At 41.5% G+C, this 23,463-nt stretch overlaps 1 protein-coding gene across 2 annotated transcripts in view; it reads left to right on the top strand.

Annotated features, from left to right (window-relative positions):
• DNAJC5 (DnaJ heat shock protein family (Hsp40) member C5) overlaps positions 1–23,463 on the top strand; it is a 54,455-nt gene that overhangs the window by 3,296 nt on the left and 27,696 nt on the right. Inside the window, exons 2-3 of one of the 2 annotated variants that reach the window (XM_060277358.1) lie at positions 10,383–10,548; positions 20,036–20,126. The gene's annotated coding sequence lies outside the window, so the exon portion shown is untranslated. The remainder of the gene's footprint in view (positions 1–10,382; positions 10,549–20,035; positions 20,127–23,463) is intronic. The other variant, XM_035121646.2, reaches the window with a different exon arrangement.

Here is a 23,463-nt window from a genome sequence, read left to right as displayed (position 1 = left end):
ATTCTTGTGAGCGGAAGCTTCTCAGCTGCACAGCTGCTGGTTCCCAGTGATCTGGCTGCTTTATCACCAACCTCTCTTACAGACCCATGTGTGTTGTCTGGTAAACTGATACTTGTTGTTTAGTCGTTTAGTCGTGTCCGACTCTTCGTGACCCCATGGACCATAGCACGCCAGGCACTCCTGTCTTGCACTGCCTCCCGTAGTTTGGTCAAACTCATGTTCGTAGCTTCGAGAACACTGTCCAACCATCTTGTCCTCTGATACTACAATAAACTGATACTATTCTATTGTATTTTGGAAATAGAGAGAGCTCTCATGCATACGCATGACATCTTTCCCTGTGCTATAGAAATGTAATCTGTGGGTAAATAAGAATCCAGGAAATATAACGTGTCAATTTCCTGCTGCCGTGGCCGCAGAAATTATTCCTATAGTTTCCTGACTTCAGTTTTATATGCCATGGTTAATGGAAGCTGATGGCTCACACGTGCCTTTGTCAATACTGAACAGAAGACTGGTAATTGGTGCCTGAAAGAGAAGGGTAAGCCTTTCTAACACTGAGATGTTGCAGGCTTTCAGTTCCATTTCTTTGAGGGTGGGGAAGCGCATAGTTACTGAGCAAGAAAAGAAGCTGATGCAAAACAGAAGTCACTGCCACAACTAGAGAGTTAAAGATGGAAGCATGGAAGTGTCTTCCAATAAAAACACAGATCAGGTTGAGTAACCAGGGTACCATTTTTGGCTTTCTCATCAGTCTGTTTACCTCAGGGACGTCTGTCTATGCATGTGACAGTATCCTTAAACTGGTCCTTAAACTGTGTAGCAGGCCCCCCCTGATGGAGCGCGGGTGTAGGGGACTGCTTTGTGCGAGATAATATTATTATTTGTTAGGCTTTTATCCTGCCCTTCCACCCAGGGTTGGGGCCGTCTGGGAATACGCATGCGCATTCTTGTTTTTCTTCCAGTTTGGTCTCCTGGAAGGAACATGGCTAAGCATGAGAATTAGTAGGAAGCAGCAGACCTATTGGGGGAATGTTGTAGCTGGTGAATCCACCCCCTTATGTTTAGACTAGAGTAACGAAACATCTGTCTTAAGATGTCTTCAGAATGTTGCTCTTACCAGCTTGAATGTAACGTTCAGGTCAATGTATGTATAGACATATATGCGCATGACACCCATCATATATGTGCAGCGAGGGCTGCATGCATTAGCTACCCCAGCACACATACCAGATTGCTAGCCACGAGTGACTTGGCCTTAAGAAACTTTAGATGACTGGCATCTTTTGTTCCCCTCCCTGAAAAGCTGTAAGGGAGGAAATCCCACCATAAGGATATAATCAGAGCCTGGTGACCCATCTCACCTGCATCCTGTACTCAAAATGGCCCAACCAGATGCCTATGGAAAACACAAAAGCATGACGAGTGCAGGAGCACTCTACCCACTTGGGGTTCGCCAAACTGGTATTCAGAGGCATAATGCGACAGTAAAGGTTGAACATGGTCACCATTTCCCACCTTAGTGTGGAGCTGAATGTTATATGGGAAACATGAGGATTACCATCCTCAGTGATGATGATGGGGGGGGGATTTGAAGGGGGAGTATCTGCCAGTTCTTACCTTACTGGTCTGTGGTATACTCTTCCCTGGGGTGAAAATGAGTAATTTGCCCAGCTAAACTCGTACTGGAACTAAACCAAACTGAGTGTGCGGGGGACAGTTTGGGGAACATTTGCAGGTGAGAACTAGTGGCTGGGGACAAAAAAGGCACATTTCACTCACTGATCCCCCTCTGTTCCCTGTAAAGGTAAAGGGACCCCTGACCATTCGGTCCAGCCGTGACTGGCTTGGGGGTTACAGCGCTCATCTCGAGTTGTTGGCCGAGGGAGCCGGCGTACAGCTTCCAGGTCATGTGGCCACATCATGACAAAGCCGCTTTTGGTGAACCAGAGCAGCACACGGAAATGCCGTTTACCTTCCCACTGTTGTTTTTGTTTAGTCGTTTAGTCGTGTCCGACTCTTCGTGACCCCATGGACCATAGCACGCCAGGCACTCCTGTCTTCCACTGCCTCCCGCAGTTTGGTCAAACTCATGTTGGTAGCTTCGAGAATACTGTCCAACCATCTTGTCCTCTGACGTCCCCTTCTCCTAGTGCCCTCAATCTTTCCCAACATCAGGGTCTTTTCCAAGGATTCTTCTCTTCTCATGAGGTGGCCAAAGTATTGGAGCCTCAGCTTCACGATCTGTCCTTCCAGGGAGCACTCAGGGCTGATTTCCTTAAGAATGGATAGGTTTGATCTTCTTGCAGTCCATGGGACTCTCAAGAGTCTCCTCCAGCACCATAATTCAAAAGCATCAATTCTTCGGCGATCAGCCTTCTTTATGGTCCAGCTCTCACTTCCATACATCACTACTGGGAAAACCATAGCTTTAACTATACGGACCTTTGTCGGCAAGGTGATGTCTCTGCTTTTTAAGATGCTGTCTAGGTTTGTCATTGCTTTTCTCCCAAGAAGCAGGCGTCTTTTAATTTCGTGACTGCTGTCACCTTCTGCAGTGATCAAGGAGCCCAAGAAAGTAAAATCTCTCACTGCCTCCATTTCTTCCCCTTCTATTTGCCAGGAGGTGATGGGACCAGTGGCCATGATCTTGGTTTTTTTGATGTTGAGCTTCAGACCATATTTTGCGCTCTCCTCTTTCACCCTCATTAAAAGGTTCTTTAATTCCTCCTCGCTTTCTGCCATCAAGGTTGTGTCATCTGCATATCTGAGGTTGTTGATATTTCTTCCGGCAATCTTAATTCCGGCTTGGGATTCATCTAGTCCAGCCTTTCGCATGATGAATTCTGCATATAAGTTAAATAAGCAGGGAGACAATATACAACCTTGTCGTACTCCTTTCCCAATTTTGAACCACTCAGTTGTTCCATATCCAGTTCTAACTGTAGCTTCTTGTCCCACATAGAGATTTCTCAGGAGACAGATGAGGTGATCAGGCACTCCCATTTCTTTAAGAACTTGCCATAGTTTGCTGTGGTCGACACAGTCAAAGGCTTTTGCATAGTCAATGAAGCAGAAGTAGACGTTTTTCTGGAACTCTCTAGCTTTCTCCATAATCCAGCGCAAGTTTGCTATTTGGTCTCTGGTTCCTCTGCCCTTTCGAAATCCAGCTTGCACTTCTGGGAGTTCTCGGTCCACATACTGCCTAAGCCTGCCTTGTAGAATTTTGAGCATAACCTTGCTAGCATGTGAAATGAGCGCAATTGTGCGGTAGTTGGAGCATTCTTTGGCACTGCCCTTCTTTGGAATTGGGATGTAGACTGATCTTCTCCAATCCTCTGGCCACTGTATCCCACTGTAGCGGTACCTATTTATCTACTTGCACTTTGACATGCTTTCGAACTGCTAGGTTGGTAGGAGCTGGGACCGAGCAACAGGAGCTCACCCAGTCGCGGGGATTTGAACCACCGACCTTCTGATCGGCAAGCCCTAGGCTCTGTGGTTTAACCCACAGCGCCACCCGTGTCCCTGTATCCCCAATACTGTATTTTAACAAATGTAGGTTGGGCAACAGGTGTTTGCCTAGTTCTGCTCTTACGCCGTTTGTTCACTTGTTCATATGGTTAGGAAGTTGTTACTAAAGTTCAGCTAAACCCAACTTCCTCTGATTTAAGCTGCTTGTTGCTTGTGCTGTTTTTCTTTTTAACGTTTTAACTATTTTTTGAATTGTCAATATGCACCCTACACCTTTTCTCTAGGCTTAAAAATACCCTGCTATTTGTCTTCTAGAGCTTAGATTAGGCTTCAGTTTATATGTCGCCTTTCCAGAAGGAAATTGTGTTCATGGCAGATTACACTGTGCAAGCTAAACAAACTGCAAAGCATAATAAATAGTTAACAAGCATTTCTGACTTTAGATTTATTTATATCAACATGTATTTAAATCAAAGTTAAAGATACAACAACACAAACTCTGCATACATATTCAAATTAAACTATGCAAATGCATACTGTAGCTTATAATGCATGTTTTTTTCAAAGTTATTTTCAGGTTATCACTGTCCATGCAAAAAATGCATCCAAAACAGTAGTCAGAATGAGTAAAAAGTAGGTCTGTTACTTCCTGGCTTGAACACATGTGATGACACTTCAGTTATCAGGAGTTATAGTGGCCGTTAACTTTTCTGCCATAGCACCCCATTTTTGACTAATTTTGATTTTATTAAATGGTACCCAAGATTACTTTCATTCTTATCAGTGCAATACCTTTTCAAACTGCCTTAAGAGATTTGATTCATTAGTTTACAGCAGCATTAAATTGTGCTCCAGTGAGTTAATTGTCTTCTCTTATCTCTTCGATAACTCCTAAGAGCAAAGCAGGTAAGTGCTCAAAGGAAGGGCTACAGAAGATTCATTTTCTGTTGGTTTATTGCATTATGTAGCAGTTCTCCTTTCCCCCCATGCAAATGCGCCTAGACATACAGTCTAGAGTCACATTGTGGAAAATGAAAATGAAAATATTTCAAAGTAGCAAAAAACAAACAAAACAAAACTTCCTAGTATGCTCCAGAAACAAAATGCATGCCAAGGCCATTCAGGAACAGATGCTGGTTGTGTTTTATGCAAAGGCTTGCTGTATAACAGTCATAAATTGGGGTGGAACTAAATATGACATTGATCACTGGTGTGCTGCTGAAAATGACAACCCCATGTTGAGTTTCTCCCACCACCTGTTATGTGTTGCCATACCTACGTGTTATGGAAAAGGTGTCACACGCAGCACTTACCCTTCTGTTCTGTGTGCTTCCTTTGTGTGTTGTTGCAACTACTTCCAGTCTAAACAGGCTGTTGAGTACATCAGAACTTTTATTATTATAAAAAAAAAAACATTTGGGTATTTTCGTTTTGATGTTTGGAGCAGCTTCATGAAATTGAGCATGGTAAGCTGGTGAAATCAAATCTCTGTCTGCAGTCTTATAAGATTATTTACTCCAAAATATGCAGATAGCTATTAACACATTTACCTCTGACATAGCTGATCGTGAAATGCTGACTTGCTGAATAAAATAATTTTCTAAGTCATGTCTTGAGGCATCTGCAAATGTATCTATGGAAATGATTGGTTGCTTTTAGCTAATGACAAAAAGATGAAGAATCAGAGTTTTACGTTTTTGTTACTTAAACTGTCAAACTAGCAGTTCTTTTAAAATTATGTATGCCAGTTAATCCATTTTATGCTCATTAGTTTTGCTCACTTTCAATTTTGAGTAGTCCATAAAGAAGTCCAGGAGTTGGAAAGCACAAACACATTCTTGGGTATGTTTAATTGAATCATGGTGTCATTTACTCTTGCATTCAGATTCTAAGCATTTGTGCCTCTGGAGCTCCATTTACTGTCTCTGCCATGCTCACATAATGGCTTCTGACTTTGGGCTTGTGACCCACTAGTGCATTAGAACCAAGCTATGAAATTTCTTATAAAATGTAGAATTTGCAAGCAGTTTGTTGACCTGCTGGGGAATCTTTTGAAGGGGAAGGTAATGTAGGAGACTTATAACTGCTTGGCAATATGTTCTCTTTACAGTGGTGGTGCATGGAATGTCAGTTTCACACGCTTAGTAATTAGGATGAGAATTACGTTTCTCAACTATGTAATAAATTCATTTGCTTAACAGTGAAACTTGACCCACCAGCAATCTCCAAGATCGTTTTATTTTTCATACCTTATGGGTATTCACCTGTGCTTAATGTATAAAGACTGTTTCAGTTAAGCCTGCGGAATCCTGTCTTTGTCCAGAAAATGTAGGGAATTCTCAGTGCATGGTAGGTATACTCCTCTTGGAGCTGTCCAGCATGGGAAATCTTGAGTTTGGTTTCCTCTCTGAAGTGGAGTTTTAGGGTATCCAGACTCAAGAGTTACTGGATTCTACTCCTGATGGCCCCTTTATCTTTGAAAAATCAGCTTTGTGTGTGTGATGAAATAGGAGGGCAGAGAGGAGGTGCATAACCCTTTCCCTACCTCCTGTGTTTCTTCTCCAGGTCACCCGCTCCCAGTCACACTTTCCCTTGCAGGATATCAAATGCGTTTTAGGGGAAGTTAGCAGATGTTTGGAGCCTAGCTTGGAGGGTGGCCAGATTGGTGGGTGATTCAGAGCAGAAAAGTGGGTGGAGAAAAGATTAGTATCTCTTTCTCTCCCCCCTTGCTATTTCTCTGCTAGGCATTACTTCCTCGTGGAGATCCTTTTTTGGGTGTTGGTGGTAGGGAACAGCCATTATAATGAGTTACATGCAAACATTTGTAATATGTAGCTCTGTCCTTTTCCAGACATGGACAGGCTTTTACAACGGTTTCCATGGAGAGGTGTCCATAAGACCGTATTACATTGAAGTAAAAAAATTCACATAGCAGGTTCAGAGTTGAGTGTGAATTCTTGCTCTTTTCTCTTGCTTATCCGTGTGTTACCCCAGATTTGTTAGCCTTGGGTAAACAGGTTATTAAGGGAGGTTGGTGTTTTTCCTTGTTTGCTGCATGCTCTCAGTACCGTATTGAGGATGCTAGCTTGAATACAATGTGAGGAAGCAGGTCAGGAACAAGCCATAGTTGTAGAGATAAATCTGAAAATGTGATGGCAGACTTGCTGATATGTTAGTCTATATCTGTATTGGATTTGCTTTTAAGATTTTTTAAAAACACTTGTTTGCTGCTCTGGGCTCCTTTTGGACGAAAGGTGGGATATCAATTTAATGAATAAATAAAACACTGAAAGCAAGGAATAGAGTAACAAAAATAACTATGTAGTCCATCTTTGAAGCTTCTGGTTATTTGTCTTTACATCTTCCCCCCCCCCCCCAAAACGGCTCATTTATGATTTCCGACAGTTGTACGTAACTATATCAGATTTAAAGATCTTGTAGAAATGAGACATGTCCCAGTTTTCTTCGCCATCTGCCAACTGAATGAAAGCAACAGAATTCGGCTTGTTTTGTGTACTTCATAGAATTCTAGAGTTAGTTGCAAGAATCATCCAAGTCCAGCACCCTGCAATGCAGAAATCTCATCCATGACAAATAGCCATCCAGCCTCTGCTTAAAAGCCTCCCAGGAAGGAGAGTCTGCCACTTTCTGAGGGAGTCTATTCCATTGTCAGACAGCTGTTAGCCATCAGAAAGTTCTTCCTCATGTTTAGTTGGAATCTCCTTTCTTGAAGCCATTGGTTTGGGTCCTCCCCTCTGGAGTAGAAGAAAACAAGCTTGTTCCATCTTCCTTGTGACAGCACTTTAGATATATTATCTTAGTCACCTTCCTCTATACACGTTGAGGCTTATCAGTATCCTCCTTCGATTGTGGTGCCCAGAACTGGGACTAGCCTTTATTTTTTCAAATATGAAAGGAGGTCCTGTCTCTCCCACGTGGTGTTATGGTTAATTTACAAACTAAAATCCTATTGGTGAAATGGTGCCTTCCTGTTTCCTGTTGCACATGCTTTTTTGGTGGTGGTGGTGGTAGTAACATGTTTTAAGGATGCCAAATGCGGAAGTAACACTGCCTCGCTTATGTAACAGTCTTTAATTCCAAAACTTTTCCAGATAAAATATATTGCATAGTTGCCAGTCTGGTTACTAACAGGGGCTGCTAAAAAGCAAGTATGCTAAAAATGGTCCATGAATCACCAGCTGTGCGTAGACCTGACAATCTGCTGAATGAAGCACTTTGGGGAAATGAGCACCAAGGAGGGAGATGTCCTAGCATGGGTATAGTCTGAAAACTGCTGCCATAGAATATCGGTGGAATAGAGTGCACAGTCAATACTGTAATAGCACTTGCAAGGATGCTGATGAGATTGTGTCTAATAGTATAAAGGTAAAGGACCCCTGACAGTTAAGTCCAGTCGCAAAACCAGAGCAGCGCATGGAAATGCCGTTTACCTTCCTGCCAGGGCAGTACCTATTTATCTACTTGCACTTTGACATGCTTTCGAACTGCTAGATTGGCAGGAGCGGGATCTATATTTCAGGTGTCAAGGCCAGATTTGAGGTTTATTATACCTGAATATGGGACGTGGGTGGCGCTGTGGTCTAAACCACAGAGCCTAGGGCTTGCCAATCAGAAGGTCGGCAGTTCGAATCCCCGCGGCGGGGTGAGCTCCCATTGTTTGGTCCCAGCTCCTGCCCACCTAGCAGTTCGATAGCACGTCAAGTGCAAGTAGATAAATAGGTACCACTCTGGCGGGAAGGTAAATGGAGTTTCTGTGCACTGCTCTGGTTTGCCAGAAGCGGCTTAGTCATGCTGGCCACATGACAAAGAAGCTGTCTGCGGACAAACGCCGGCTCCCTCGGCCTATAAAGTGAGATGAGCACGCAACCCCCATGACTGGACCTAACAGTCAGGGGTACCTTTACCTTTGCCTTTACCTTATACCTGAATATAAAGCCTAGGTTAAGGATTGGTTCCAAGCAGGATATCAAGCCTCCTTTGAAGTGAATCTTCATGAAGTGGTTAAGCATTTACTTCATTGAAGGAAGTATGAAAAACTGTTGCCCCACTTGCCCAGCCTCTTTGCTTGCAGGTAACAAGTAAGTTTCATGGTTGACTTTTGTATGCTCTCAAGGACAAGACTTAGCTCAGTAAACTAACCAATGGCTTCCATGACCCAGCTTGAATATCACAATAAACTGCAGTTTCGTGCTATGTGGGGGAGCCTTGGGCTTGCTCCTGTCTTTGGGGACTCGAAGCACCTGCTTCCCGTTTTTCCTCTAACTTCTGTTTATTGTTATATCTGGAAAGGACAAACTATGGTCAGCTTTAACTGTGGTTTATTAAAAGAAGGAAGTATTGAAACTGATTTATGGTCCTGGTTTGTAGTAAACTATTTCTTAATGCAGGGATAGGAACTGTCACGGAATTCTACTCATTATTAATCCAGAGCAGAACTCCGACATAGTGTTAGCAGAGTAAAAACTTAAACACGTTGCAGGATTCCCCCCAAAATAGACCAGAGGCAATTGTATTTCATCCAGCAGAGCTTTACTGCTACTGAAGGCAAATGAGCATAATGGTCAAAAATACAAAATACATTCAGGATTGGCACTGTCCATAAGAAATCTAATTGCAGCAGCCCTAACTTAAACTTACAATAACTTATAATAAGACTAAACTTTAACACTATACAGTATACAGAACACCACACCAGAAGGAAGAGAGACAGAAAGAGAAAGTGAAACCCAAGCTCCTTCTGGCCTTATTATTATAGTCAGCTTGACCTTGACAGAAGAGATAACAGAATCTGTACCAGCTGTACAGTGCTTGACTTCTCTGAAGGAATAACCCAAACACCATGAACCTTCTGCTTGTTTCTTTCACACACACAAGCTTCCAGAACCCTCTTGAATTAATTAGAATAGGAAAGATCTCTACACATCAGATCAATACCTCCTGTACTAAGAAATGCAAACTGTCAGGAACTTGTGGCGCTCCATACGGTAGGTTCTTGGACGCTCAGCTTCCATCAAGCCCTGGCAGCATGGATACTGGTTAGGTGTGATGGGAGTCCCTATAGGTCCTCTCCAAAATACCTTGTAAGTTTGGAGTCATCAAGGGTTAAGGCAACATCCAGGGTCTTGGTACCATGGTTAAGTGTAACATTTGTACTGAGCTTCAGTGTTCCCTAGAAAAAGCTGTACCCAGCGTGCTCATAAATCAGCAATATATTATGTTAAGTACCCAAGGGAATATTGTTGCCACTACTTTCAAAATTCCTAAGGTGATATTTATTTATTTTACATATAGAGAGAAAGAAACTAAAAATAAGACTTAGTTGGCTGTTACTGTTAATCTTACTTGACAGAAATTTGAAATATATTTGATCCCTAACATGGGCATTTCTGAATTCTCTGCTAGCTTTTTCTGAGTACAGCCAAGTATTTAATGGTGTTTGTATGGGGCCAGGCTGGAATAATCGCCAGGTTGTCCAGAAACTTGAAATATGTCCTCACCCTGCAGCCCTTGTTTTTCTTAAGGCTGGGTGGAGTGCTATAAACCTGAATACAGTAGAACCTCTACTTACAACTGCCTCTTGTTGTTGTTGTTTAGTCGTTTAGTCGTGTCCGACTCTTCGTGACCCCATGGACCATAGCACGCCAGGCACTCCTGTCTTGTACTGCCTCCCGCAGTTTGGTCAAACTCATGTTCGTAGCTTCGAGAACACTGTCCAACCATCTCGTCCTCTGTCGTCCCCTTCTCCTAGTGCCCTCAATCTTTCCCAACATCAGGGTCTTTTCCAAGGATTCTTCTCTTCTCATGAGGTGGCCAAAGTATTGGAGCCTGAGCTTCACGATCTGTCCTTCCAGGGAGCACTCAGGGCTGATTTCCTTAAGAATGGATAGGTTTGATCTTCTTGCAGTCCACGGGACTCTCAAGAGTCTCCTCCAGCACCATAATTCAAAAGCATCAATTCTTCGGCGATCAGCCTTCTTTATGGTCCAGCTCTCACTTCCATACATCACTACTGGGAAAACCATAGCTTTAACTATACGGACCTTTGTCGGCAAGGTGATGTCTCTGCTTTTTAAGTGATGTCTCTGCTTTTTAAGATGCTGTCTAGGTTTGTCATTGCTTTTCTCCCAAGAAGCAGGCGTCTTTTAATTTCGTGACTGCTGTCACTGCTCTACTTGGGCCCAATCCATGTTGCAACCACAATCCACAACAATCACAATCCACAATCCACAACAATCCATGTTGCAACCACAATCCACAATCCACAACCACAATCCACAACTGCCTCTACTTGGGCCCAATCCATGTTGCAACCGCGGCAAACCCAGAAGTAAATACCGGGGTTGCCATGATTCGTGCACACGCAGAAGCGGCTGCCGCTGTCTGCACATGCGCAGAAGCGCGCTGCCGCCAAATGCACCTGCGCACAACAGCGCTTCTACCAGTGACCCGGATTGACTTATGTACGGACCTCTGGAACCGATTATGTCCATAAGCAGAGGTTCCACTGTACTCTGTTTCAAGGAAAGAATATCTCAGTTGGCAGTACATGCAGTGCAGGACACTTTGTCTCATTTATGAGCTTGCATTGCCTGGTAGTATTTGACCAGAGTGCACACTTTTCTTACTGGCATTGTAAAACGTGAAGTGGCAAAAAAGCACAGCTAAGGTTAGAATCTTTTGAATGCCACACCCTTACAAAAATGGATGACCATTGCACTGTAGTGTGTGATTCGGTTTCCCTTGTGCAGAAGAAACTAAAACAGCTGGCAGGATGGGAACTAAGCTCCTCTTTCTCTGTGTGTACTTTGCCTGGACACATCCCTGCCTAAACACCCTTCCCTTCTACCCAGTGCCACTTCAATTCACCTTCCTTTGTTTTGCAGTTGGAATGATGATCCAAACTTTACCTCCTTGTATCCTGTCTTGACATGTCAAAATATACCTTCTGACTTCAGGCATGCCTAGAGATTCATGAACAGGGTCTCTCGCTGTTTGTTTGTTTGGGTTTTTTTTTTTATGTTAATGACACTTTGGAAAGTTCCAATTCGGATTGAAACAGTGGAGATGCGGGAGGAGTGTGAGTTTAACCCTCCCCTCGCAGTCATTTCCCCAATTAAAATATATCCTCCCCAAGCTGCTGTTTGCCCCATGGCAGGTCACTTGGTGCGCACCATGCCCCATTGATTGAGGAGAAAGCTATTTAGCACACAATCTGATAGCAATATAATATCTAAAATAGATGGTGTCCAATGCTTACCCTCCCATGATATAAGCACTGAGGTTAACCTTCAACTCAGTGGTCTTGTTCTTCTCAGTGACATGAAAGAAATTCTCAATTGTATTGTTCTCATAGGCAATACCAGGAACCAGAAGGAAAAAACCCTCTTGCACTCTGTGAAGAGTTTGAAGTCTTCTAAATGTAGTCTTTGAGTCCTTTACTCTCAACCACCTTCATTCCCCATTTAGCATTGACTCCTCATTCTTTATTTGTTGAGCTGCCATCCAGTTTGACAGCCTAACATTATTCATAGACTTATTGGAATACCCATTCTTTCTTACAGGCCTGCACTCTATTCACTAAGCAACTAATCTTCCACCATTCCAAATAACCTTTGAGCAGCAACACTTTTCATTTGCCTCAGAGTATTTTGGGACTGATCCTCTTACAAACATGGGGTCCTTTTTTTTTTAATAGGTTATGTGACCAGTAGTATTTAATACTTGTATGCCATCCTTTTAAAAAGTCAGGGTATGCTGATGGTCTTTCCAACATCCTGTGATGAAGAATTCAATGAATTAAGCATGTGTTGTTTTCTGTCTTGAACCTTCCATAGAAACTTGTGTGTCCTTATCTGTCCTTTGCCTAGAGCTGGACCATCAAGGGCTCAGTCGTGTCATATTTTTGTTCTTACAGATCTTAATTAGTGGTTTTATCTGTTTAAAGTCATCCCCTTATGGTAGAGAAGTTCCTGGGTGAGAAGCAGACAGGCTTAAGGCTGGCAGGGCCTATTCTATTTTATTTGTTTTACTAGAATCCTGAGTTACATCCATGAGAGCTTGGTATAGAAAACATACAGTTGGAAAGAAAAGAAATATGAGCTCATGACTTGGTTTTAAGTACCAGAATGGAACAGAGCCCAGTCCTTCCACAGAAAAATCCACTTCAGGCCATGGTCACTTTTCTGGAGGAATATCAAAGATATAGTGTGTTGGATGAAGTGTTTGTAGTAGCAGTTCCCAAAATAAGGGTAGGGGGTAAGGCAGAAAGACGGAAGCTAATTAATGAATTCAGATGCTATTTTATGGGGGTAGAGTGTGTGCAAGAGAATTTATATAGAGCTTGTGAAAGCCTCTAAGCGGTTTACATAAAATATAAAATGTACAGTATGTTAAAGTTACTTATAAAAGTCAGAAGCAAAAAGCAAGTTGAACTAAAAATATATATAAGTAAAACCAACAGTGTAAAATATATAATAAAATTAAAATGCATGTTAGCATCACTTGTTAGCTACAGTGGGCTAACATGGTTGCTGTTCTGAAATCTCTCCCTTGGTCTTTTGCAGGTGGCTATAAGGAAACATTGCACATTAAATAGTATGATTCACATTTCCACCTAGCATCCTTGCCCTTTGTAAACAGCCTCCTTTCTCAAAAAAACAGCAAACCAAACCAAAGTGTGTGTTTTTCTTTCACTCTTGTCAGATGCATCTATAATGTATGCATATAAATCATTGGCCCTAAGTGTGCCTGAGATTCTGGGATTTTGAAGGTGTCCTAGTGAGTTCCTCTAAGAAAAAGGAAAGAAAAACTTTGAAGTTTTCAAAAAATGAAAACATTGACTACCCTTTTAGTTGTTGGAGCTTATTCTTATCTTCACCAGAAGGGTCCCCAAACCCTTTGGAACAGATTTTAAAGGGTGCATGGGAACGGGGGGGGGGGGGCGCACAGAGGAGGGTGAAGTTCCATCGTAGAAGCAGAAGTCTGCTTCCTTGTTTGCAGCTCATTGTCAGGAGATTTTGCTTCAAGACACTGTACACAGCCAGTTCTCCTGTTAACCACACCTTTGAAAAGGGAAAACCATCAACTACAGTATAAATTGCTTTGCATAGGTCCTGGCTGGATGCTTCCATTGCTACTACATTTGGAAAGATTGCTCCGGTATTAGTGTAGCTTACCCACACTGGAGGCGCATCCTCTTACGCACTTGACACCCTGCCAGGCCTCTCGCTGCTGCCCGTGGTGCGCAGTCTCATGAAGTCACTCTGACTCTGCTGGTGCTGCTGATGTCACAGTTTCTGAGCTCTGCTCTTAGCGCTCTCGTTTCACATTCATAATCTGGTGATTCTAGGGCAGAAAAAAGCATTAGGCTTTTTATGTGAGCAGGCGGGTTTCAGGATAATGTCAGTCAAACGGCTCTCGAGCAGCAGATAGAATAAATATCTGATAGAATAAACAGTATATTGCTAATGTATTTTGACATGTTCATATTGTAGTGGAGGTTTCAGCTTTAGATTTTATATATAATTCATATTTAGGTCAAATAACAACAGTTCTTCATGCCTTTGTAGCTATAGTTGTTTCTTACCTTCCATCTTTAGGCTATTCCAAGTGGGTTTCTGCTGACTCTTTCTTTCTCAATACATAGAAGTACTTTATTTCTTTTTCTCCTGACAGGATATTTTCCATAGGAAAGGTATGAACCATCTATATTACCTTGGCACTGTTTTTTCATAACCTGGTCTGGTTACATATTTAACTAGGTCCCAGCTTTTTGGGATATTTAGCTACACTGTTTGAGGTGATAATATGTTGCCTTAACTCTTGCACAGTTTTGATATATTAAAAATTAGCCAGCATCCTCTCAAAGCCACATGCATGATATTAATGCCTGTCATTTCTGGGAGGCAACTGATGTTGGTTTTCTTTCTTTCCTTTTCTGCTTGATTTGTATATTTGAATCCTAATATAGTTGTTTTTTTATTTTAAAAAAATACTTATTTTTTTAGAAATAAGTCAATAAGCAGCCCAGGTTAAAAGGCTCTCTTCTAGATGACTTGTTTCCCCCCCCCTTTTTAATAACTTTTCCCAAAAGAAAGCCTTCATTGTTTCTTTCATTTAACCAGTTCAGTAATTTAGTATGTGAAATGGAAGGCTTTGGGAGTTTCTAAAGAATTCAATTTCTTTAACATCTTAGGGTCATATAAGAGTTTGAATTCTACTTGCTATGGTAACTGCTTTTCTACCTTTGGTGAAAGCCCCTCTTAGTGGGGGGGGGGGGTGAAGGGTGTTTGGGTTACTACTGAATCCCTTCAAAGTGTGCATAAGGAGGGAGCTTTTTATGCACAGCATGAGAGGTAATTAACTTTCCACCCTGTATTGTTTGCTCCCTCAATGCTTTTTACCAGTGTTTTCAGGGTGGGGGTGAGTTCACTTCTGACAGGAGAGGCAAAAGCTGCTTCAGGGGCAAAGTGCACTTGGAGGAGTCCCAAACCACCCCACGGTGTGGTTTAAATCATTCCTCCCCCAAAGCATACTTTATAAGGATTCTGCATGACTCTGTGGTGCCCCTCTTATGTCTAGTTGCACTCAATATCAGTGTGTCATATTCTTACATAGAGTACAAGGTCACAGGCCTTTATAAGAAGTTGGTCAATTAGACTTAAATGGCTAAATTTTAATCCACTAAGCTTATTAGAGCAACAACATTTGGGCAGCGGTAGTTAAACTTGTCACAAGAGAGTGTAACCTGTAAAACAAGGTTAATGATGATGGTTAAAAATATTTCTTAGTGTGAGCTAGTTGGGGGCCGTAATTAAGCTGAAAAATTGTGTGCATGTGGTATGTACTAGATTGCTCCAATTAGGTGATGGAAACATAACTTTTTACCTAATAAAAATGAGTTTAAACAACTCTAGATCCTCAGCTTCTCATAGTGTGTTTCTAGGCCAAGAGACCCACTAAACACACAGATTGGTCGTGTTCATATATCACGCTAAGCTGTACTATGGCTTAATGTATATATACGCCGTTTCCTGTGAAGAAGCCAACAGCTATTTTGCTCATCTCTGGACTTTATAGGTTGGACTGGCAAATAATCCAAGGGTAGGCATACTGTGTCATCTGAACCCGTTAAAGTATTTCCTCCTAAACCATGATTTGTAGCCAAGGTTGGGGAGGAGAGACTTTAAACACAATCCTGGGTTTGCCCAACACTGTAAGCTAAATCCTGGCTGTGTTACCATTATGTGCTGAACTAAAAATTCTGCGGGGAGCAAAGCGACTGCAGGCTCTTTGTGGGGAGCCAGCATGTTTATATGGTCATGATAAGACACACTTTCGCTTACTATGATGTGCAGACCTGGCCATTGCCTCTTCCCATCTGGATTCCTCAAAAGAGCTCAGCAACAGAGGACCCAGAAAGCAGTAAGGGTGATTTGAATCAACCAAACAAATCTTTTTGTGTTGTGCATCTCTCCAAGTTGCGACTTGACAGTACTCGATACGATTCAACAGTGTATTTCCTCTGGGTGAAGGCAAGGTGCTTTAGGTTTGATACAAAGCTCCAAGCCTATAGGTCTGCTGAAAAATAGGTTTGAGGCAAACATTGCCCACTTGGGATCTATTCTGAAAGAGGTCGGCCAGCCTGATGATGGCTTCTGATGCTGATGAATCTCCCCATAATTTAAAACCTGGCATGCTGAACTTGGCTGTAGAAATGTCTTAAATATTTCAGCTATACAACAAGTTTGGGTCCTTGAAACAGGAAGGACTACATTACTAACTGGAATACTGGTATGCTGTTGAATTTCATCTGAATCAGGAGAGACTATTCAGGTCCTAAGCTGGTGTCTGGGGGCATTGACCAGCTTCATTAGGGCCAATAAATGGGGCAACAAAGTACGATCATATAACGCCAATCCAGAAAGCATGGCACTGGTTGCCTCTGAGCTATTGGTTCCTGTTCAAGGTGTTTGCATTAGTATTAGAAGCCCTGGACAACTTAGGGCCTTAGTACTTATAGAAGCATCTTTTCCAATACTTGCTGACTTGTGCCTTAAGATCTGTGGTGGAGACCTTATTCCAGGGGTCAGCAACCTTTTTCAGTCGTGGGCTGGTCCATTGTCCCTCAGACCATGTGGTGGGCTGGACTATACCGTATTTTGAAAAAAAAATATGAACAAATTCCTATGCCCCACAAATAACCCAGAGATGCATTTTAAATAAAAGCACACATTCTACTCATGTAAAAACACCAGGCAGGCCCCACAAATGCAGTACAAAAGGCATTGAATAATAGGTCATCAGCCCAAATCTTCCTTGCCAAAGGTCCAGGCAAACAGGTACATTTTAAACTGTAAGCGAAATTACATCACCATAGGAGACAAACACAATTCTACAGGGGGAGAGGTCCAAAGTCAGGGTGCTCCCTGCGGGCGGTGACTTATCTCACATCATTGCCAAATAGGCCATGCCCAATGGTGTGGGTTTTGAATAAGCAGGGGTAGGCAACCTAAGGCCCATGGGCCAGATGCGGCCCAATCACCTTCTCAATCTGACCCACGGATGGTCCGGGAATCAGCGTGATTTTACATGAGTAGAATGTTTTCTTTTATTTAAAATGCACCTCTGGGTTATATATAAACTCCTTTACTGATACCCACATAAAAATGCTTCTTAACAGTATTTTAATTAGATTGTTTTTATCTAATTTTGTACCACTCTGGGCTGCTATGGGAGGAGATGCAGGGTAAAAAAATATAATAAAATACTTTCAGGTTTCAAAATTTATTATAGCAACAATATTTAATATTGTCATTGGGTTATATCCATTGTTAGTCATCATACTTTGAGTAGATCCATTGAAATAAGTGGATGTGACTAACTTGGAACCACTAACTTTAGTGGGTCTACTTGTGAGTAGAATTTAGTTTCCCCTCCATCTGTTAAGAGCATCAGGCATAGCTGACAACAAATCTATCAGTTTTTTGAAGGCCAAGTGTTGCTGTTAGCAACCTAAGATGACAATAATTTTCTCTGTATACCTACTGCCCCTCTAGCATATGAAGATACTTTATTAATTTCAAGGAAAGTAATATGAGTTTAAAGGGGGGGAAATGTGATTGTAGAACCTGCAGTTTTAGTGCAGTCAGAAATTCTGTGCAAATGGAGGAACTGAAGAAAAGTACCATAGATTTCAAAGCATTAACACTGAATTGTGATTTTTCTCCTCTCATTTGGATGTGTGTGGAGGGGAGGGACCAATCTCTTCTCTGTATAAAATGCAGTTTATGAAAATATAGTCAGAGTATTCCAAACAACAAAAAGATTATTCAGTAAACACAGAGCTTTATTTTAATCCAAACCTCTGCCAATAGGCTGGGATCTGAGACCGTTCCATACTAGCAGGGAGGCTGTGTGCGCCTTCCTTGCTGACATGTGCATTAAGCATCATTGATGGTAAATAGACAAAAAAATGACATAAAAAGGGCAATAGAAGCCAGTAGGAGACCATTACAACCTCCCAGGAACACTGTTACCGACCTTAATTAAGGTGGCTTTTCTTGAGCACAGATACTTCAAAGGGAGACTCCAGTGTGAAGCTCCTGAAATACAACCAATAATGAATTTCAGTTTAATCACCTGTGATCTGAATAGGAATAAACAGCCTTTTATCTCACTAAGGTGTTCATTAGCTTACCAATTTCAAGATGTCAGTGGGCACAGTCATAATTTTACATAAATACATGTAAGCTGTAACCTAAATGACAGTCTTGAGTTTCCTTCTTATCTCACTACTAACATTTCTTGTCCTTTACACCCAGTTGCTGCCATTTTTTAAAAAATCTAGTTTTATTCCTTTTTAATTTTAGCTGGATGGCTAATTAATTACACCCTCATGCGTTCACAACCATGAAAACAGACAGAGCTGTCCGTGGCTCTGACAACCCACAGCATTGTTTTCTACAGTGAAACTAATGCATGGAACCTCATTGCACATTGCAGATTTCACCACAAAATCCCATGGTGTATTACCTTTTGATGTAATTTGTTAACCAGCCATTTAATTTAAGTGTAACCTGAGTAATGAAACTCCATAGTGCATCTGCAGCAGCACAACTGGGCACGGTCATCTGCCCCAGCTGCAACCAAACATGTCTCTCCCATATTGGTCTCTACAGCCACAGCAGGCACTACAGTACAACCTTCCAACAGTTTGACTTCACCCCAAAAGGTGCACTTCTCTGCTGTCTCCCGAAACACATGCCAGCCACCAGAACAATGGGGCACACACTTGTTTGAATCACTTGTAAGAGTATTTCATATGGCAAAGGCCAAAGGTTCTTGGCCAAACCCTTTTAGATTTTGCTTTAAAATCTTTTATGTGGGATTTTGCTGAAAGGTTGCAGTCATTTCGCTCAACTGATCCTGCTTGTTCTAATCCAGGCTTCCTCAACCTCAGCCCTCCAGATGTTTTGAGACTACAGTTCCCATCATCCCTGACCACTGGTCCTGCTAGCTAGGGATAATGGGAGTTGTAGGCCAAAAACATCTGGAGGGCCGAGGTTGAGGAAGCCTGTTCTAATCAGTTGCACAAATTAGCAGCTGATGAACATTAGAAGAAGAAGAAGAAGAAGAAGAAGAAGAAGAAGAAGAAGAAGAAGAAGAAGAAGAAGAAGAAGAAGAGGAGGAGGAAGAGGAAGAAGAAGAAGAATTTATTATTGGCCAAGTACATTTTCCAACATGGGGTCACAAAGAGTCGGACACGACTAAATGACTAAACAACAACAACAACAACAACAACAACAACAACAACAACAACATTTTCCAACACACTTGGAATTTGTTTCAGCTACATTGCAATGTAAACATACACACACTGTTCCACACACAATACAAATAAACAAAGAAACCCACCCATAATTGACCTCCCCTTCAGCTACACATCTACAAATTTAACAATTTAATGGCACAAGGGAAAAAACTGTTCCCGTGCCTGGCCGATTTTGTATATGAAGACCTGTAGCAGCGTCCAGATGGGAGTAAATCTAGCAGATGATGACCAGGATGTAAAGGATCTGCTGCAATTCTCTCTGCTCTCTTCTTAACTCTGGTAGCATAGATTGTCTCTATTGTAGGCAGGCTAGCACCAATTACCCTTTCTGCAATTCTTACAGCTCGTTGGAGCCTTTTCTTGTCTGTCTTGGAGGCACTGACCATATCGAATTCTAGTGCTGTAAGAGGCTTCACATAAATGGGAAGTCCAAGTCACCCATCATTCCCAGTTGCCTGTAGAAATTTGCATGTATCAGCTATGCAAACTGCAGTTGTTGGAGATTATATTTTTCTGTCAATGAGTAAAGTAATAAAACTGTCTTCTGGATCATTTAAATCAGTTATTATTAAGCAAGAAAGATTTAGATTAGTGTTATTATAAACATTTGACATTGTTAAATGTTCTCTGCCCCTCCTCTGTTCTCCCAATACACAGTGTAATATTAGCAATCTGATATATTGTTGTTTACCTGTGCTTTGTCCTTAGGAGAATCCTGTTCTGGAACCTGAAGGCTGAATTTTTGGGATCCCACATCTAGGATCTAGCTCGGCTGTTTCATAAGGACGGATTTGTTAAGGCAAGTGAAGCCTCTTAACCTCTGTTAAGAGTTTGAAAATCTCAGCTCTCTGGCAGATGATGTGGCAGGAGCAGAAAGCAGTTTGGTTCCCTTCAAATGCAGCAGGTAGAGAGCGATTCCATCATTGCTTTGTGGGAGTTGGTAGAAGTGGAGGATGAGAATTCTTTCTAGTTAGCACTAGTTGCAAGGACTGCATCTTGGATTAGCCTTATAAAGGATATTGTACATGAGTTGAGCTACGCTTGAAAGTTGCCAGATTTTAACTTTTATTCTTAATTAACATTAAGCTGGTAGACTGTATGTTTGATCCTGCACTGGCACTACAGGTTGGGGAAAAAACAATAGTTAGTAATCTGTCATATTATTGAGTCATTTTATTGATTAAATATTGACTGAAAGAGAAACAACCCTTTTAATTTCATTCCTGTAGCCATCCCTGTTTCAAAAGTTCAGGGTGGGCAACTACAGTTTTACATAAGAGATTGAGTTGCATTGCCAGAGAGCTCTTGTTCCTCAAAGGAGCAGTAAAAGGGTATATTACAATTCCAAGATGTGCATTGGAAAGTTAGGTTTTAATAGTGATGTGAGGTGAGAATATTCTCCGGAGAATATTCTTGAGAATGAGAATATTCTTGATAATATTCTCCGCTAGAAAATTCTTTGGACAGTATTCTCCACAAACTGTAAATTCTAATGTAAGAACCAGTTTTACAACCCACATTTTAAAAATCTAGTAAATAATAAGTTAAGCTGTGATATTGCCAGTGTAAGTAATGAATACTGTTTTGTTTTTAAAAACAATCCAGTTACATTACTGGGCATTGTGTCATTCACCATTGGCAGTTCTGAATTGTGAGCTACAGAAAACATTTTTTTTTTAGTTTTAAAAATGCTATTCATTTAATTTGATGAACATTTGAATTCGTATGTATTTCAACTATATGTAATAGCTTTTCCTCCCCTATTTTGGAGTGACCTTATTCTTAGCAATTCTATACCCTGGGCCAGACAGTGTGATATATATATATATAACAAAAAGTAGCTTTAATGCTTTATACATTTAAAGTACCTAGGCCTATACAGTTATGTATAACAGCATGTGAGGTGGCCTTGATTTAAACAGTTGACGTTTCTATATTATTATTTAGTGCCAGTAACTGGTTTTGGCAGTGCCATTGAATGGTATAATATTCTAATTAATCCAGATTATTCTCGAGAATTTAGCATCACCAGGTTTTAAATAGAAAGATGATGATGATGATGATGATGAAATAAATAAATAATAAAGATACCCCGCCCATCTGGCTGGGTTTCCCCAGGCACTCTGGGCGGCTTCCAACAAAAGATTAAAAATACATTAAAACATCAGTCATTAAAAACTTCCATAACTAAATAAAACTAAAGAGTTCTGAGATCTAATGTGACCTGAGTTCTGGAACAATAACCTTTGAATGCCCAGAATTTAACAGGTGCTGGTGTGCAAGACTCATCCCTTGTTTCCACAACTAGTTGTCATGCATGCAGTTTGAGAAATGTGTAATGGAGTGCCAAAGCTAGTTTTGAAGGGTAGAAGGTGGTATGCTGCATTGGCATCTAAGTTCTCAAGAGTGATAGAGCAATAGAGAGTGACATGCACAACTAACTAATAGACATCAAAATAACAGTCTAATGAAGTCAGGGTCCCTCCTAGTTTACCATTGATTAGCATAGTCCTTTAGATGCTTGGGTTTCCTCATCACTTGAACTCTGGGCTCTTTTTCTCCATTAACTCAAGCCCCCACCAGCCGTGGATCAGCAGATGTGGCTATCTTTTAGCTATGTCTGCATAAATGATTTCAGGGAGGTCTAATGCACATCTGTCCCATGCAATCCACAAGGGATTGACTTCGAAACTGCACTGGCCTTTTACCTGTTATCTCGAATGCGGGCATCTGGGACCTCTGTGGACTATTTCAGAGCTGGCATGGGGTTGTCCTGCACTCCTTTTTAAAGGATTTGTTGCAGCGCTGTTGTGCTAAACTGGGAAGTGTGCCATACCTGTGTGCCCTTGGTGATCCCTCTGTAAGGGTAATCAGGCATACCTTCTGACATGGTTGATTTGGGGCTGGGAGCCGTTTCCCCCTAGGAATAATTCCTGGCTGGTGGAGCACCTACTTTTCTTTGCTGGCTTCTTATTCATAGCCACCTGTGCACTTACAGGGAGCGCTTCATACAGCATACTTCTGTATACCAGAGATTAGTGTGCTGCTATTTATGAGTGTAGCTACAAAATGAGCCACAAGGGATGCTAGCATTTTAAAAGGCATTGGCATTTTATAAGAATATGCTATACCAGCAGAAATTAACAAAGCTATTACTTTGAGAGGTGAGAACGGAATCCCCTTCAGTCTCACAACCTTTCCAGCAAGTATAGGCCAGCAGTTCTGCTTGCTGTGGCAAATGTTCCATCACACTCAGATGAGTGTAATGAACCCCAGCCTTCCTTCCACCCTTGGAGATAGAGGGTGGGGATTATCCTCTTCTCCAGCTTTGGTGGTCGGGAAGAGAACGGTACAAGGGAATGCTGAGGCTACTGCTGAGCTGTCAAGGCACTTGAAGCACCTCAAGGACATAGGACAGAGCTTGCCAGGCCCCATAGCTTTCATGCAGGCCACCTTCCCATCATTATTAATCTCCATCTGCCAACCACCTGTTCCCATTGCTTGTTTCCATCTATTGCATTTTGGTCGCTCCTCTTTTTGTAGGAACACATGATTCTGCCTTACTCTGATTCATTTCTCCCAATTGATCTAATCCAGTGCAATCTGCTGTGGGGGTGGGCTGCAGTTTTTACTTTGCTACTACTTAATGGGTTTTTTTTGTGTGTGTTTCCATATTGTATACCACCCTGTAATCCTCGGATGAAGGGTGGTATAGAAATTTAATACATCAAATAAAATAAATTAGCAGGCTCTCAAGGCCTTAGGCAGAGAGATCTGTTTTGACCAGGGGGATAAAAATCAATTATTATTTTTTTTAAAAAAATAAAAAATCAGATTTTTTTGATTTAAATCGGATTTTTTATTTAAATCAGATATTTTTTAAATAAAATGCTTTTCGAGCAAAATATATTACCATCCAAAGGTTGTTCCATCATGAAATAAAGATTAGTTTTTTAATTATGTAGAATAAGGTTGTATATGTTTAATTTTTGGGGTAAATAAATTCCATTAATCCATTTACAATGTCATGCTCTTCCAGAGGTTTTTGTAAGATTATTGGGCAGTTTCTCTGCCTACAAGATATTATCACAGATGCTTGGTTTACTTTTGCAGTTCTCAAAACTGAATTTGACTCA

The sequence above is a fragment of the Zootoca vivipara genome, chromosome 7 (assembly GCF_963506605.1).
Source record: "Zootoca vivipara chromosome 7, rZooViv1.1, whole genome shotgun sequence".
Lineage (NCBI taxonomy): Eukaryota > Metazoa > Chordata > Lepidosauria > Squamata > Lacertidae > Zootoca > Zootoca vivipara.
The sequence above is the reverse complement of the archived record's forward strand: the minus strand, read 5'-3'. Positions and strand labels throughout refer to the sequence as shown.